The sequence below is a fragment of the Coenobita brevimanus genome, chromosome 74 (genome assembly GCF_032717465.1).
Source record: "Coenobita brevimanus isolate Jiangsu-jjx chromosome 74, ASM3271746v2, whole genome shotgun sequence".
Taxonomy (NCBI): Eukaryota; Metazoa; Arthropoda; class Malacostraca; order Decapoda; family Coenobitidae; genus Coenobita; species Coenobita brevimanus.
In genome coordinates, this window is record NC_137027.1 from 23,459,229 (window position 1) to 23,479,029 (window position 19,801).

A 19,801-nucleotide genomic window follows, 5' to 3' on the forward strand; every position below is an offset into this window, starting at 1 on the left:
CCACCAAGTTTCACAAAATACGGGACCCCAAACAACATTTCGCAAAGGGCCCCCAAAAGGCAAGAGACGGCACTGTCAGATTTATTAGTAGACTAAACACTTCGTAAAAATAAAGGTGAGAAATTATTGTTTTATTCCTGATAATTTTATTTACACCGAATAAATAATAACAATAATTCTCTATATAGCAGTATGTGACAGTCCTATCTGTGTCCTGATTGGCTAGCTATTATGACGTCACTAGCTCCTCCCTCTTACCACACTTGTGGCTGCTGGGCCAGCCCCACAAGTGTGGCGGATGTGGGAATTCAGTGTTGACCCTGACACCGAGGTGGGTGAACGTCATGGCTCCTTTCGCTCTGCTCTGCATTTTACTGGCTGTCCTTCCTGCTTTGAGTTCAGGTACGGTAAATTATGAAGTTTTTTGAAATTCGTGATCTTAAGTGCCTTTTGAAATTTCGTTATACATCTTCACTAGCGATTTAGTCTGTCAGCACATCGATATCCTCTGGTGTCTTATAGATGCAAAGTACCGTATGTCGATATGGAATTTTAAACCAGCGGTTTATTCTGATCACTGCACATTGATATACTCTTGCATTAGTGCAACCTGTTTCAATATTAAACAATATAAATAACGCTCAGTAGTGCAAAGATGTTTTATGCAAAGACATAATAATAATAAGTAATAATAATAATAATAATAATAATAGCTATAATAATAATAATAGTAATACATCGCTAAAGAAGAGCTGTTACGAAGCCTACTATGCCAGTAAGAATAATAAGTTATGTATAATATTGCTTGTCTTCATGCATTTACACACACACACACACACACACACACACACACACACACACACACACACACACAGTCACATTTCTTTTTTTTTTTTTAATAAGTTATGTATAATATTGCTTGTCTTCATGCATTTACACACACACACACACACACACACACACACACACACACACACACACACACGTCTTTCCGTCCGGGCCTGTATCTCGTAAACTACCAGGTGGATTGGCTTCCTATCACACAGAAAGATAGAGTATGTGTCGTAGTTGATGCCCGTATAGGTAAAATTGCCATATTGTCTGTACTTCTTATATTTGGTTGTTTCACAGTATTTTTCATTTTATTATTATTATTATTATTATAATTAATTTAGTATTAGTAGTAGCAGCACCAGCAGCAGCAGCAGTAGTAGGAGTAGTATCATTATTACTATTATCATTATTATTATTATTATTATTATTATTATTATTTTCCTCACTATTATTCCATATGATGGGGATATAGGAATCGTCCCTGTCCGTCCGTCTTTCCGTCCGGGCCTGTATCTCGTAAACTACCAGGTGGATTGGCTTCCTATCACACAGAAAGCTAGAGTATGTGTCGTAGTTGATGCCCGTATAGGTAAAATTGCCATATTGTCTGTACTTCACGAGCTATGACCATATAAGGAAAAATTTGTCTTCTTACCTCCGCCAAGGAGGTTATGTTTTACCCCGTGTTGGTTGGTTGGTTTGTCTGTCTCTCTGTTAGCAAGATTACTCAAAAAAATATGAACGGATTTTGATAAAATTTAGTGGAAGGGTGGGCCATGGGCCAATGAAGAATGATTAAATTTTGAGGCGGATCCGAATCGTAGTAACAAGCAAAATATCTCCAAAAGTTCGCAATGAATGTCAATGAAATTTTATGGAAAGATGGATGTTTTTTAATGGCAATGGTACTGGTGGAGGTATGCGCTCTCTCAGCGATATCTAGTATTATATTTGCAAACTTCTTTCTGGATTCTCTTCTTATCTTACAGAAAGACATAAGCCCTGGTTTATGTCCTTATATATGAAATTGCCACATTGTAAGTATTTTACGAGCTATATCCATACAAGGAAACTAATCTGTAAATAGCTGTATCTTGGAAACTGCTTCCTAGATCATCTTAACGTCTTAAAAAACAAGAAGCGGTGCCAAGACACAGCAGATCCGTGCCCGGCAGTCATTTTAGTGCTGACATATAAACACAACAGGATAGTCAAAGATGTCACATAACAGTTGGAATATACCGGATGAAAATTGACGATTTTTAGCCCATCTGAAATTTTAGGCCCGACTCACCTGATATTGACTTTCCTCCCGCTAACTGGGGGGAGGGGGGGGGGCCGCTGATGTAATGAAGCATATTATAGGATGCAAATTTGAAAGATGCATCTTAGGTTTAACATTTTGGGGGGCCTACAGCCTGGGTCTTGGTCCAACTTGACAAAAATTTCATCAGATGTTCAGAAGGTCGTAGCCCATCATCTCTGCAATTTTTAATCAAAATCGCACAAATGGTTTTCACGTAAAGTTGTTAACAGATAGACAGACAAACATACATACAAACAAACAAACAAACAAAAACAAAGAGACGGGCAAACTGAGTGAAAACAGTAGCCTACCAATCTCTGAGCCCCGCCGGGGCGGGGACGGATAGAGAAAATGTACAAGTCTTAATTTATGCCTCTGTATATATATATATATATATATATATATATATATATATATATATATATATTAATCCAGGGGCAGGATCCCACTGCTACCTGGCGCGTCCCCGGGTGGCGGATAGGGGAAGGCCTTGTAGATTTACAAGGTACCGTCTTAGACAATGTGGACCATGGGACCCCCTACAGATATATAAGGCTCCACCGAATATAACGAATAAAGTGGCAAAAAAGTACATCTCACCAGAAACTATGTGGCAGGGAGGTGAGATTATTTGCCACAATCCTCCCAACCAAACATGAGTTCTATTGCAAAGTATTTGACGGGTGTTCCTGTTGGATCATCGCCTACTAAAGGTCCAACCGCACTGCCTCCTGTGCTTACAGGCAATGTGCCACCGAAAGTGAGTAAGTACTGTGGTGACAAGTTAGAGACTGGGATATTAAACACTCTTAAATCCATGAAGATCTATGCATACAATGTAAGAAGCCTCGCTGAAGATTACAAACTTGATGGCTGAACTGGAAAACATTAGTTGGGATATTGTAGGTTTGAGTGAGACCCACAGAAAAGAAGAAAAAGTAATTCAGCTCAATGACAATGGCCACCTATTTTACAACAGAGAAAGGGAAAATGAAAGAGATAGTGGTGTAGGATTTCTAATTCACAGAAATGTTGCAGACAACATTGTTAAACTCAGCAGTGTATCTGACAGAGCAGCAGTGGTTGTAATTAGACTGTGCAAAAAATATACCCTGAAAGTGATACAAGTATATGCACCACCTTCTCAGAGCTCAGATGAAGAAATTGAAACATTCTATGATGACATCTCACAAATTACGGAAGAGGAAAAGACCACCTATACTATACTCATGGGAGAGTTTAATGCAAAAGTTGGAAAATCAAAAAATGGAGAAGCATGTATGGGAAAATTTGGAGTGGGAGAAACGTTGGTAAACTTTGCAGAAATGTTTAACATGAGAATAATGAACACATTCTTTCACAAAAGAACAGGGAGAAAGTGGACCTGGAGAAGCCCAAATGGAGAAACAAAGAATGAAATCGACTTCATTATAGCAAATAAGAATAACACATTCACAAACGTCACAGTTATCAACAAAGTAAATATTGGAAGTGACCATAGAATGGTGGGTTGCACCGCAAGATTCAGTATCAAAAGTGAAAGATGATTAATGATAAAAAGATATGCCCAATAAAAGTCAGCGAAAACAAAGCAGCTTTTCAGTTGGAAATAAGGAACAGATTTCAGGCTCTCAGTAATGTTGAATGTGACATTGATGAGCTGAATGACAGACTAACAAAAGTGCTAAAATATTCAGCGGAGGTAGTAGGAAAACCTAATACAACCAAAGCCAGGAAGTATTCAGAGAAGACACTTGAGCTTATGAAAAAAAGAAAGGTAATGAAAGTAAAAACAAAGAAAGATGAAATAGAACGAACGGAATTAAATAAGCTTATCAACAAAAGACAAAGAGAAAAAAAAGAAAGAGAAACATGGATCAAATCAAAGAAACCATCAAAAAAGGAAAAAGTCTGAAACAGGTCCGACGTAAAATGGCACTTGGAAAGTAACAAATTACATCACTAAAAGACAAAAACGGTGAAGCCATTAAATGCAGAGATATGATGCTGAAGAGAGTTGAAGAATTTTACAAAGAACTGTATGCATCAAAGACAGTAGTACCAATAGCCAACTTTTCAGTTGACACAAGGGAAATACTTGAGATAACACCAGACTAAGTAAATAATTCTCTTAAAAATATGAAAAGAGGGAAGGCTCCGGGAGAAGATGGAATAGTAGCAGATTTACTGTTGGATGCTGGAGCAGAAGTACAAAAAAGGCTTGCTTACTTATGTACCCACTGTATAAAACAAAAGAAAATTCCTAAAACATGGTGTAATGCAGTAGTTATTCTACTTTATAAAAAAGGCGACTCAAAAGACCTTAGTAACTATCGACCCATTAGTTTGCTATCAGTCATTTACAAACTCTTCACTAAAGTCCTTACAATCAGAATAGCTACAAATATGGAGGAAAACCAACCTCGGGAACAGGCAGGATTCCGAAACGGGTACTCGACTACTGATCATCTACACACAATGAATCAGCTAATTGAGAAAACTACAGAATATAATAAACCACTGTGGTTAGGTTTTGTTGATTACGAAAAGCCTTTCGACTCAGTGGAGCAGAAGGCAACTATAAATTCATTGCGAGAACAAGGAGTGAATGAGAACATTGTAAAACTGCTCGAAAACATATATAGAGAGGGAACTGCTACAGTTAAATTACATAAGGACTCAAAGAAAATTAAGATTGAGAAGGGCGTGCGTTAGGGAGATACAATTTCACCAGAGTTATTTACAGCATGCCTAGAAAGTATTTTCAGAAAGCTAGACTGGGAAAACAAAAGTAAACATTGATGGAGAAAAGCTAAACCATTTAAGATTTGCAGATGTCATTGCCCTAATATCAGAAAGAGCAGAGACATTGCAAGAAATGTTAAATGACCTGAACAGGGAAAGTCTGAAAGTAGGGCTAAAGATGAACCGGAGTAAAACTAAAGTAATATTTATATAATCCTCAAACACCAAAGAGCATCATCAGAATCTATCTATCTATCTACAGTATATACCTAGGCTGCTTCCCCCAAGGAAAGGGAGGTAGCCGAGACAGGACGACACAAATTCTTGAAGAAGTCGAGGAGTACAATTACTTGGGACAAATACTAAAATTAACGAAAAATAATAATCGCGAAATAAACAGACGCATTACAATTAGATGAAAAGCTTTCGGTAAACATAGAGACAGTATGAAAAGTAGCTTGCCAGTTTGTATGAAACGGAAAGTATATAACGAATGTATAATTCCAGCAATGACGTATGATTGTGAGACTTGGAAACTGACAAAATCGATGGAAAATAAATTAATTTGTTCTGAGAGAGCAATGGAGAAATCAATGTCGGGAATATCTTTATGAGACAGGAAAAGATCAACTTGGGTGAGAGAGCAGACTAAAGTCAAAGATATTATAGAAGTTATAAAAGAACAGAAATGGAGGTGGTCAGGCCATGTAGCAAGAACAAGGGATAATCGATGGAACAAGATGTTGACTGACTGGACACCAAGAGGTTGTAAACGTAGCAGAAAAAGGCCAGACAGGAGGAGGAGGGATGAGATAGAGAAATTTGCAGGGAAAACGTGGCAAAGATTGGCTCAGTCAAGGAATTCGTGGGGAAGGTTGGAGGAGGCCTATTATATATGACATTGCATATATATATATATATATATATATATATATATATATATATATATATATATATGACATTGGCATAACTATTCGTGCATGTCTACATATTCTTTAACGCATGATGGGTTAGGGGACATGTCTTTGGTAAAGGCTTATTATTATTCGTGTTATTATCATTATTACTACTACTAGTACTATTACTATTACCATCACTCACTAATATTGTTATTATTATTATCATTATTAATATAACTGTCACCATCACTACTATTATTATCATCACTCCTACTGTTATCACTATCACTACTGCTGATATCACTAGTATTATTATTATTTTCACCACTGCTATTATTATCACTGCTACTACTGCTGCTGTTATCACTATCACCATTATCGTCACTAGTACCATTATTAGTATCACTACTACTGTTATTAATATCTATCTATCTATCTATTGCCAGACGCCTCAATCCCGTTTGGGGTGGCCACAAACAAATCGCCTCCAAGTCACCCTGTCCCCCGCCATTTCACAGCCCTGCTCCCAACTCACACCTCCCTCTCTCATATACCTCTCCACCCCATCCCTCCATCTCATCCTCGGCCTCCCCCTTCCTCTTCCCCCCTCCACCTCACTCACATACACTCTCTTCGTCAGTCTTTGACCCTCCATCCTCTCCACATGGCCAAACCACCTCAGTGTGTTCCTCATAACGCTTCCTATCACATCCACATCCACACCACAACGCTCCTTTATATCCTCATTCGTCAGCCTGTCTCTCCACGTGACTCCACAGGCTCCTCTTAAATAACTCATTTCCACTGCTCTCACTCTTGACTTGTGTCCTTCCAACAATGTCCAAGCTTCACTTCCGTACGTTAGAGTTGGTATCACAATACTGTCATGTAGTAACTTTTTCACTTCCATGTTCACTTCCCTGTTTCTTATCACTGCTTTCAAGGAACCAGCAACCTTTCTTCCCTGCTGTACCCTTTCAAGCACTTCACCCTCCAAACCTCCATCCTTACTCATCACACTACCCAAATACTTAAACGTACTCACATTTTCCAATTCCTCACCATCTAACCTCGCTGTACATTCACTAACTACACCTCTCTCAAAGACCATCACTTTACTCTTCCCTACATTCACCTTTAGGTTCCGTTTCTTACACACTCTCTCAAACTCATCCACCAAGCCTTGCAGTTCCCCTTCGTCTTCACTCAACAACACAGTATCATCTGCAAACAACAGTACAGGAAGTTTCCAAACACTATCCTCTCTCACCAGGGCCACTCCAAGGCCCTGGTGAGAGAGGATAGTGTTATTAATATCACTACTACTATTATAACTACTGTTATCATTATCACTACTATTATTACAACTACTTCAGTTATTATCATTACTACCTGTATTATCATCACTACTGTTATTATTATCACAACAACTATTAATGTTATCAATACTACTACTGTTATTTTCATTTCAACTATTATTATTAATATCACTACTTCCATCAGTACCACTATTATTATCATCACTACTACTATTATTATTATCATCATCACTACTACAATTATTATCACTACTTCTATAATCATCACTATTACTATTATTATCACTACTACCGGTACTTTTATCATTATCGCTACTACTATCATTATCACTACTTATTATCACTACTGCTATTATTATTACGATTACTACTATTATTATTATCAGTACTACTGCTATTATTATCAATGTTACTGTTATCTTTATCACTACTGCAGTTATTATTATTATCATCATCACTACTACTATTATCATCGCCACTACTCTTATCTTTACTTGGTAACCCACAACAGGTCAGAGCAAGCCACCCCCATGCGAGGACGATCCCTGCTGCTACACGGGTCAAGACGGCAGGTGTTACTGCTTCAGAAGCTGCATCCTCGATAGGAAGAGGTCGTCCGAGGAGCCCACCACGACCACAACGACAACGAAGACGACCAGTACGACTCGAGGTGACTCCAGCATCGGCAGTGTGAGTAGTGGTAAAGGTCGTCGTGAAGCCCCCAGTGGTCGTCGCGCAGTATGGCAATCGTAAGCAAGAACTCGGCTCCATTATCCTCAACAAGAACGACAAGAACACCAACAAAAACAACAATAAGAGAACAACAAGAATGACAAATAAACAAGAACAAAGAACAAGAACAACAATACCACCACAACAACTACAAAAACAAAGTAAAAACAAAAAACAAACAACAAAAACAATAACAAGAAACCATCAACAACAAAAACAATGACAAATATGGTCCTTTCACCTTAGCTTGGCCCAGATTTTCGTCCTTTTGCAGCTTATTTCACGTAGCTCAGTGGCAGAGTAAGACAATGCTACGTCTCTACATCCCTCCCATAGCACTTCTTCGTGACTAGCAATTTCAAGAGGTTAATGAGGGCTATAACCCCCCCCCCCGTTCCAAAATTCCCTACTGCGCTTAATAAAATCGCTTGGATGTGATATGGATTACATGAAAGGGTAAACGAAAAATAATAATGCTTCTCTCTCTCTCTCTCTCTCTCTCTCTCTCTCTCTCTCTCTCTCTCTCTCTCTCTCGCCATATATATTGTTCAGAGAGTGAAATACCGTGTCTCATTATCCTGTTTGTTGGTGTGGTGTGGGTATTATTAACTGGTGTGGTATTATCCTGTGTGGTGGTGTGGTGTGGTGTGGCTATTATTGACTGGTGTGGTATTATCCTGTGTGGTGGTGTGGTGTGGTGTGGCTATTATTGACTGGTGTGGTATTATCCTGTGTGGTAGTGTGGTTTGGTGTGGCTATTATTGACTGGTGTGGTATTATCCTGTGCGGGGGTGTGGTGTGGTGTGGCTATTATTGACTGATGTGGTATTATCCTGTGTGGTGATGTGGTGTGGCTATTATTGATTGATGTGGTATTGCCCTGTGTGGTTGCGTGGTGTGGGTATTATCGACTGGTGTGGTATTATCCTATGTGGTGGTGTGGTGTAGTGTGGGTGTTATCGACTGGTGTTGTATTATCCTGTGTGGTGGTGAGGTGTGAGTATTATCGACTGGTGTGGTATTATCCTGTGTGTTGGTATGGTCTGCTGTGGGTATTACTGACTGGTATTATAGACAGAGAAATGCAGACAGTAACAGCCTAGTGGCTTCTTTCAGGCTGTCTGGTAGAGTTTAAATGACTGTAGGTCATAGGAAGAGGGAGAGACTGACTGAGGGAGATAGTTCCTCGTCTGACATTCGGGAAAGATGATGATGATGATGAGGAGGAGGAAGAGGAGAATGATGAAGGTAGTAATGGTGGTGGTTGTGATGATTGTCGATAATGAGAAGAGGAAGAGAAGAAAAGAAATGGTATTTGTGGATATTCCATAACACCTCTTCCTTGACAATTTAATAAACACTTTTTTTTTTTAAGAGACAATGAATGGAGGAAGGAAAAACAAAGGAAATACAAAAAAACACAAATCACTTTGCCTAAAAGCATCCTCTATTCATAAAATATAACAACTAAAGTTAAATAAAAGTGGATTAAATGTTTGTGGGAAGCAACTCCCAGGAGTGAATTTTGATAAGCAGAGGTTCTGCATTGCGGGGGAGAGAGTGTAAGTTCATGGGTGCTCCCAGTTGCCCGAGAATTTCGGGGGAAAATGTGAAGGGGAGGCAAAATTGAGGCAATTTCGTCAGAGCTGTTATGGTAAGAATATTGGTAAAATAATGCTAAAGAAGCAACATCTCTACGTACTTATAATGGAAGAAGATCCTGCGTAATGGCAGGATTATTGATTAAAATAATGGCTTTATTCTGAATTTTGTCCAACTGCCTCAATGCAACCGCTCCACATTCACTCCACAGTGGCGAACAGTATTCAATGTGAAAATGCACATGACTTTTGTATATTATGGCCAACTGCTCGTCAGTGAAGAATTCTCGAACTCTGTACAGAAGTCCCAATTTTTTAGAAGCATTTTTAGCAAGTGATTTAACATAAGCCATCCAGCTTAGGTTGGAGTTTATTGTGACACCAAGGATATCAACTGTAGCGGATATGGGAATACTGACATCATTTAAAATTATGTGGGAGTCTGAGGGGTTCTTTCTGTTGGAGAAATTAATATATTTAGTTTTCTGAGCATTAAATGAAACCAGATTTGTTTGTCCCCATTGATTAATTTTAGAAAGGTCTTCGTTTAGAGAAATTGCTCTGTTCATTTGGGAATTTATAGTATCAGATTGTGTAAAGGAGGTACTAAATATGAAAGAACTATGAAGTGTCATCAGCATAAGAGTGTATTGGGTTGTGGGTGACAAATAGAAGGTCATTTATATGAATGGGAAAGAGGGTTGGGGCCAAAACTGATCCAGCATTTATGGAATGAAATTGGGAGTAAATTTCATATACCATGACCAGTATTTTTCTATTATGAAGGTAAGAAGAAATTAGAGGAACCAGTGATGCAAGGCCATAATATGACTTCTCAGACAATATGGCCCGGTGTCACACTCTGTCAAATGCTTTTGAAATATCAAGTGCTATTGTGTGTGTTTCACCATGTTGATCTAATGTTTTGTTAATGTAATGGGTAAGAAGACAAAGAATGTTTACAGTTGAACGTTCTTGTCTAAATCCATACTGCCGATCATGGATTAATTTATTGATTTCTAGGTGCTTGGCTATGTGTTTGTTTTTTCATGTCTCAAAAACTTTACCAAGAACGGAAGTTATAGCGATTGGTCTATAGTTTGATGGATCAAAAGTGGCCCCCTTCTTAGCAACAGGATGGATATTTGTTTCTTCCCAAGAGGCTGGAAAACTTAAGGTACATATGCATAAGCGAAAAAATTTTGCCAATACAGGAGCCAACACCCTGGAGCAAATTTTAATTACTATTGAAGGAATTTCATCGGGACCAGTAGCTTTATCTGCTGAGAGATTCTGTATTAGAGCTTGTATGTATCTTGTGTGAATCTTGAAAAGGAGTATTTGAGGGAAATCAAAATCAAGTACAGGAATATTATGATTTTCTGTATTTAGGGTTGAGTTTGTTGAAAAAATTTTGACAAGAAGATTGGTTTTTCCACGTGGGTCACTTACTAGATTTCCATTAGGGACTGTAATGGTGCAATGGAAGAGGTGGTAGTGAAGTTAGATTTGAATGAATTATGGGTAGACCAGAATATTTTGTTATCATTTGGGTTGTTTAGTAGTTTGTTAGCTTGTCTATGAAAAAAAGTTTAATTTAGAAAGATTGATAATGATTTTGGTATGGTTTCTGATATATCTATAATAGTTCAAAGGTTGTTTACTTTTGGTCCTTGTATAAGTGTTATGGGCTATCTTTTTATGTTCTGTTACTCTAGCACAATTGTGGTCAAACCATTTAGGTGAATTACATCTTTTTCTGTAACTATGATGAGAAATGAAAGTTTCCATGCTGACTTTAATGAAATCCTGTATGTGGCCCAATATGGAGTGTGCATCTTGAAAGAAAAAGGAGGTCCAAGGAATATCCATGAAAAAATTTTGGAGACCCTTCCAGTCTCCCCTGTTGTGGTGCCATTTAGTTACCATGAGAGGTTTAGAGCAGGAGGATGTGGTAGGTGTTGAACTGGTGGCTTGTATCAGACAATCATCCGAAGGTCCGAGGGGGGACTTCACTTCGACATTATAATTATCTGAATTGGTTGTTAGAAACAAGTCCAATAGGTGGGGATTTTGTTTAGGGTTGTATGGCACACAGGTTGGTTGACTGACTAACTGAATGAGATTAAATGAGTCTACAAATAGCTCACATTCAAGACAAGTCATCAGTTCTGGCTGAATAAGTGAGCCATTCAACATTATGGACATTAAAATCACCCAGGATACTAGTTTCTGATGCAGTATTAATGTTGAGGACACTTGGTTGTGAAGACAGAGTCAAATAAACTCGGCTCTGGAGGGGCATTAGGGGAATGATAAACACAACAGAAATCTATCTATCTATCTATCTATTGCCAGACGCCTCAATCCCGTTTGGGGTGGCCACAAACAAATCGCCTCCAAGTCGCCCTGTCCCCCGCCATTTCACTCCCCTGCTCCCAACTCACACCTCCCTCTCTCATATACCTCTCCACCCCATCTCTCCATCTCATCCTCGGCCTCCCCCTCCCTCTTTCCCCCTCCACCTCACTCACATACACTCTCTTCGTCAGTCTTTGACCCTCCATCCTCTCCACATGGCCAAACCACCTCAGTGTGTTCCTCATAACGCTTCCTATCACATCCACATCAACACCACAACGCTCCTTTATATCCTCATTCGTCAGCCTGTCTCTCCATGTGACTCCACAGGCTCCTCTTAAATAACTCATTTCCACGGCTCTCACTCTTGACTTATGTCCTTCCAACAACGTCCAAGCTTCACTTCCGTACGTTAGAGTTGGTATCACAATACTGTCATGTAGTAACTTTTTCACTTCCATGCTCACTTCCCTGTTTCTTATCACTGCTTTCAAAGAACCAGCAACCTTTCTTCCCTGCTGTACCCTTCCAAGCACTTCACCCTCCAAACCTCCATCCTTACTCATCACACTACCCAAGTACTTAAACGTACTCACATTTTCCAATTCCTCACCATCCAACCTCGCTGTACATTCACTGACTTCACTTCTCTCAAAGACCATCACTTTACTCTTCCCTACATTCACCTTTAGATTCCGTTTCTTACACACTCTCCCAAACTCATCCACCAAGCCTTCCAGCTCCCCTTCATCTTCACTCAACAACACGGTATCATCTGCAAACAACAGTACAGGGAGTTTCCAAACACTATCCTCTCTCACCAGGGCCACTCCAACATCCACTACCCTACCTTGTACCTCTTTTATTACCCCATCCATGTACAGATTGAACAACCATGGAGACACGACACATCCCTGTTTCAACCCAACTTTCAAAGAGAAAAATTCACTTAGTTCACCATCCACACGCACTGCAGCCTTCACACCATCGTACATACTCTTCACAGCATTCAGCAACTTCCCATCTATTCCATATATTCTTAACACTTTCCACAATCCTAGTCTATCCACCCTGTCATATGCTTTCTCCAAATCCATGAAAGCCGCATATAACTTCTTTCCCTTCTCTAGAAACTTTTCCACTAAAGATTTGAGAATGAATATCTGATCTACACAACCTCTTCCCTTCCTAAAGCCTCCCTGTTCTTCTCCAACTAATTTCTCTGTTCTTTCTCTAACTCTGTCAATAAGTATCCTACCATATACTTTTCCTATTATACTAAGAAGACAAATGCCCCTATGATTACCACACACTTCTTTTTCCCCTTTTCCTTTGTACAAGGGAATAATTATACCTGACTTCCAATCCTCCAGGACTCTACCTTCCTCCCAGGCCAATCTGCACATCTTCCACATCCATTCTACTACTATCTCTCCCCCATGCTTCAGCATTTCACCACACACTCCATCAATTCCTGGGGCTTTCCCTGATTTAACTTTCTTCATTGTTTCCACAACTTCTTTCCTACTGATTTCTTCCTGTCTTCTCACCTCCCTCCTTCTTCCAGCCATTCCCCAGCCACTTATACTCGCATTACTTCCATCCTCCACGTTCAACAATTCCTTAAAGTGTTCTCTCCATCTGCTCACTTTTTCTCCTTTCTCCACTAGTAATCTACCATTTTTATCTTTCACTCCCCTGCTAACTTCACTTCCACCCTGTCTTACTCTTTTCACCTCTCTCCAGAACATTTTGTTACAGTCCCTCAACTTTACACTCAAGTTCCTTCCAAATTCCTCATCCACTCTCTTCTTACTCTCTCTTACTAATCTTTTCACCTCTCTCTTTCTTTCTACATATAACTCTCTCTTCCGCCTCTCAACTTCTTCCACGCCCCTATTTCTCATCCATTCATTGTATGCTTTCTTCTTTTGTGCCACAGCCCGTTTCACCTCTTCAGTCCACCACGCTGTTCCTTGCACCCCCCTCCGTCTTCTCTTCCTTCCACACACCACATCACATGCTGCACATATTTCTTCTGTAAATATTCTACACACACCTTCCACGTCCCCCATCTGCTCCAACTCATATTTGCCCAATCGTTCCTCCACTTCTCTCTTATACTCTGCCTTTTTCTCATCCTCTTGTAACCTTTCCACTCTCCTTGCAACTACTCCTTCCTCTCGTCTTTCCCTTCTTCTATTCCTCCATCTTACTTGAACTTTAACTCTGGCCACCACCAAGCAGTGGTCAGAAAGTCCACTCCCCCAACCTCTATAAACTCTTGCATCCAATATACATCTTCGCATCCTTTCATCCACACACACATAATCAATCATTGCCTTCCTTTCACTCAATTCACCACCCACCCTTCTCATCACTCGCCATGTATACCTGTGGATCATTTTATGCCTGAAGAGGGTATTGGCTATCACCAACTCCCTCCCAGCACAAATGTCCACTAACGCACTCCCATTCTCATCTATCTCAGCAGGCACACCCCACTCACCAACTATTCCATCCACCTTCACATTACCAACTTTACCATTCATATCACCAATCAAAAACACTCTATCATTCCTTCCAAACTTTTCCATGCACACTTCTACATTTGTCCAAAACTCTTCTCTCACTCTTCTAGCACGATCTTGCGTTGGCGCATACACACACACAATCGCCCACATTTGTATTCCAACTTTCAACTTTACCCACACAATCCTTGATCCAACTGATCCATACTGTCTTATGCTCCTCTTCCATCTTTTACTCACAACTATACATACTCCTTCCTTTGCCCTCTCATTCTCACCTACTCCTGCACATACACCCCATCCATACTCCCATTCTCTCACACTTTCTCCTCTCCATTTTGTTTCAGTTATTCCACATACATCCACTTTCGCATCCTCAAGCACCTGGACAATCTCTCTCTCTTTCACCTCATCATTTGCTCCCCTTACATTCCACGTTCCAATTACAATGTCCTTTGTCCGGTCCTTGGTCGTCAACGTTTGGTCAGTCCTTGTCCGAGGCTTATTGTTTGTTTTTTTAGTTAGTTGTTTTCCGAGGAGGGGCACTAACCCTCCGCCAACCCTTTTAGTCGCCTTTTACGACAAGCAGGGATAGTGGGGGAGTATTCTTGACAAACCCCCCTACCCCCAGGGGGGGGGTATATGGAATAGTCGAAATAAGGACAATTAAATTTAGTAATCTCCTCCAGGGTAATTTCTTATTTAGCAAGGCAACATACACCTCCTTTGGGCCTGAGATTTTGAATCAAGAATTAACCAGGATAATTAAATCTAGCTAATTCGGAGGTGGAGCTTACTTGAGTCTGCCAAAAATAACATATCTGGTGATTCAAACTAGAGGAAATTGTGAACAGACTTGATGTTGGACTGAAGTCCTCTAATATTTCAGAAGACAATTTTGCAGCACTGATGCATTGTTTTGAGTCACCATTACACTAAATGTGGCACAGTCGCTTGATGATGACCGGGAGGGGCCTGTGCAGACGACCTAGCCCTGCCGGTGGTGGTCATCCGAGAAACCGCTGCACCAATGGGCCAGTGCACTGAGTGGTCCTGACATCTGGTGGGGGTCTGTGAACTTCTCCCAGATGCAGCAGTTGCGGGTGTGAGGGTTACAGCTACCAGTATTTGATGTTATTCTGCCCAAAGCCAGCTAAAAGTGAGTGTTGTTACGTTGAACATCAGGTGTAAACCAACAAACTAAGGGTTCTGCAATATTCATGGACTTATAAAGAAAATCCGTTGGGAAGAAAATAGTATTCAAACATATGTTCTACTCCTGCATATCAGGTGATTTCTAGGGATGTATTAAAGAGGGTTTATGTGGAAATATTGCCTTCATGCATGTATAAAAACAGTTAATAATTCGAATAAGGGTAATAGGATTTCTATTTCTTAAAAAACAATGATAAAAGATATGGATAAATTCGCCACGCAACATTTCCACTCGGTACTCGGCTCTTTCACACGTACGATTGTAAACAAACACGAGACTGACGAGGTGCGTCGGTGATGGGATGACTTGGTTCCGTGACATTGACAATAAGAAGTTAGCAAAATGACGAACTTTGTTTGCGTTGTGGCTGACTGCAAATCAAATTCAACTTTCAACACAGACCAGCACCCATTCATGAAACACGTGAAAGGGTGGGCTAGGTTTCCATCAAAGATGGATGCCAAACGTAGTAGGCTGTGGGAGACGACATGTAGAAGAGGTGATGAGTGGAGAGCAACCAGGAAAACATGTTGTACATTGTCCCGGCAGCAAATTTTAAAATATGGCAAAATTTGTGCATGAAAGCATTTCTTCATATGTTTACCATGTTATAGTCTTGCACCAATTATATGAGATGTTTACTGAATAGTAAATTGTATGTAGAAGTTAATTCCATGGAGATGATGATTTCTGTTTTACGAGTTTATTTTTTTCTAATTCCAATTACACACTAATAACATTATTGTCAAAGGCATTTAATCTGAGGAAACTACATGAAAGTGCATAGAAAAATTTATCTTTGAAACCCGCAAAACGATTTTATGGGAGAAGTTCACAGACTCCCACCAGATGGCAGGACCACTTAGTGCACTGGCCCATTCCCAGGGGCCGGATGCTCAAAACTGGTCATATCTCAGTCCCGCCGTCGGTGGTCGCTCCTCTAGTCCCGTCTTAAGTTATTCCCGCCTTATGACTGACCACTTCCACCAATGTTCAAACGAGAAGCGGTCAGTCGTAGGGCGGGTATAAGTGTTAGTCCCATCAAGCGGCAGAGGGCAGGCAGTTCGCCAGCTGATCTGATAGCAACCAATGAGAATCAGTGTAACAAAAAAGGCACCCAATGAGAATCAAGGAGGTTGTCTCTAAACAGACAACTCGTGCATGCTGGTAACAACAAATATCACCGCCACAGTCTAGATACTCGCCACACGCCTCTCTGTCTGCTAATACTAACCTACTTCACGATGGAAGGTGAACCTAAAGCCAAGAGACCTCGTCGCCCAAACTTTACTGATGCAGAGCTGCTGGCTATGGCAACAAGTGTTGCAGAGAAGCAAGACTTTATATTGGGAAAATTTTCATTTGACAGTGCCTCAACAGGAGTCAGGATGAAGGCGGCAGCTTGGCAGTATGTTACTGATGCTGTCAATGCTGTCAGTCGAATTCAACGTGATGTTTCGGACGTAAAAACTAAATTCAAGCATTCAGTTTAGTCAATAAACTGGAATTTTTTTCCTTAAGACCTGTTTTGCAATGTTTTTCTTTTCTAACTTATAATCTTTGACAGATTTTATATTTCTTAATAACCATTAGGCCCATCCAACAAAGTTTTAGCCCCAGTCTAACCTGATATACCTATATTAACTAACCTAACCTAAACCCCAAACCTGCTTGGAGGTTGTCAAGCCAAGGCCTCATGATTACGGTGATAAGTTGTTTTTAGGTCAGTGGGGTCCAGTTAAGTAATGTTAGATTAGGTTTTAAGCTAAGTGCAAAGTGGTGGTGGGTTTTCGTTAATATCTCAAAGACTATTTTTTGCCATGGATGAATTAGAATGATTTGACGCAGACATCAAGATGTACCTATTGAGCTATATCAAATTCATTACCATGAGGCAGGTGCACTTGTAAATATTTACCCTATCCTTACCTAAAGACCCTAACCTATCACTTCACAGCCCATACTGGTCATAATAAAATTGTGAGCTAATGAAAGGTCCCTAAAGGAAAAAAAAAAAAAATGTAAATTAACAGTTTAGGACACCTCTGGAATTCAATATGCATACTCCAGAGAATGGAGGTTAAAGTGTGAAATTCCAGTAGTGTCCTAAACTGTAATATACCGGAAAAAATACCAAATCTGCCCACATCTAACTTAGAACGAGGGTTTGTAGAAGAAAAGCAGTTCACATGCCATACCTAATGAAAATATATGAGTAGCCTACATTTTATAGCAAGTATGTGGCATCATAGGGAGGCTTTCACAGTCTCATGAGATAAAATTATGCTGCACATCTACAATTCATAAGAGGCCTCAATAGCGAGTCACTTAAAACTCGACAACCAGGCACAAATCATGCATGAGAGAGTTCCCTGGGATCCTTGCCATAATAAAATACCGCTATATGCTTGTATGTTTTACAAACACCTTAACTAATGTTTTGAGGGGTAGATAACACTGATGAGAGGCTCAAAGCTTCCTTACGACCGTGCTGAATGGGCTTTAGGACTGCTTGGTACCAGTCGTAAATTTTGATGGAGTTCCGACCAGAGATAGTCCCGCTGACGTCACAACATGGCGCCCATACTGTTTTGAACATCGCAGACGGCAGCCATTGTGAACACAGGTGATGACTTAGTCCCGCGCTGGCGAGCAACGACCGGGACTAAAGTTTTGAGCATCCGCACCCAGCATTGCAGCAGCCATGGTTCTTTTTACGGGGGGGGGGGGGAGAGCAGGGATATGTTGTGGAATGTATATGATATGTAATGACAAGATCGGTGTTTTATGCAGAGAGGATAGCCGATTTAAGTCAATGTGATATAATGTGGGTGTGTTATGTAAGAAAGGCAGCCTGATGCCCTCTGATGTGTGAGGCAGAAAGATGTGTAACCAGCTACCAAGACCTAGCAGAGAAAATGGAAGCCAGGCTATTCCTTGAGTCTCCCGTTACCTTGGCGGTGGTATTTCGCTGGGCGGGGCTGCCTACCCCAGTTTCCTTCTATATTGTATTAACGCAAATTATGAAGGCATTTAAAAGATACTCATAACATGCGAGGGAATAATAACATGGAGGAGGTAAAATAATTTGCCTAAAAGTAACTGTTACGCTATGTAGTTCTTGAGAGATAGATAGATAGATAGATCGAGAGAGAGAGAGAGAGAGAGAGAGAGAGAGAGAGAGAGAGAGAGAGAGAGAGACTACTTTTTGCCGATCTTACTGAATGAGATTTTCCCTATTTCTTTTAATTTCTATTTACTTCTCTCGTATTACGCCATTCATCCCTTCTTCCCTAACTCCCCCCCCCCTCCCTCTCTCCCTCCCCCTCTCAGTAGTAGTGGTAGTGGTGTATAGATGTTGATGCTGTCTGTGTGGCCTAGCAGACTCATCGACCCCAAACAAGCAATAGCTTCTTGTGGCAGACAACGCCTGGCCAGGATGGGAACAGGGTCCTTCCACACGGCGAGTTGCGGGTAAAATGAAGGAGGCATACCCCCAAGAGGATGAGCTGTGTCTAGGGTATGTATGAGTACCAGTGTCACCCAGACTTTGTCTACTTAGTAAATGTGGTTGAGTTTCCTGCCTGGGAGTGTTGTGCAAGGCCAGCTGTGTATAGGAGATAGGAATGAGCAGTAGTGTCAGCCCAGGCTTTGTCTACTTGGTAAATGTGGCTGAGTTTCCCGCCTGGGAATGTTATGCATGGCCATCTACCATGTCACTGCCACGGCATTACCTACCGGGACGATGGTAACCATGCAGCCTCTGCCTGTTTGGTGTGCTAACCAGCGCTACATCTTGCCCAAGGGTGACCCGGACGCCCATCTTCTCTGAACCGGACACATCACACGGCCACATACCTATGATGTGTTAGGTAATGATGAACAATTAAGCAAATTATACCCGTTTTATTCTAATTTGGCCCATATTTTTTTGGTTATTTTGTATTTTATTTCAAACTCTACACTACTATTACACTTACAAGCATTTCTCATCCTACATACAATCTCTACCAGACAGCCTAAGCCATATATATATATATATATATATATATATATATATATATATATATATATATATATATATATATACAGTATATATATATATATATATATATATATATATATATATATATATATATACATATATATATACATATATATATATATATATATATATATATATATATATATATATATATATATATATAGATTATGCAGATGATATAGATTTGATTTGTGATGGGCCAGAAGAGATGC

General features: G+C 40.2%; 1 long non-coding RNA gene across 1 annotated transcript; it reads left to right on the forward strand.

Moving 5' to 3' along the window:
* Positions 1–326: 326 nt before the first annotated feature.
* LOC145407905 (uncharacterized) lies at positions 327–11,227 on the forward strand. Its single transcript, XR_013898816.1, has 2 exons — positions 327–402; positions 7,615–11,227. It is a non-coding gene; the product is annotated as an uncharacterized LOC145407905 (long non-coding RNA).
* Positions 11,228–19,801: the final 8,574 nt, after the last annotated feature.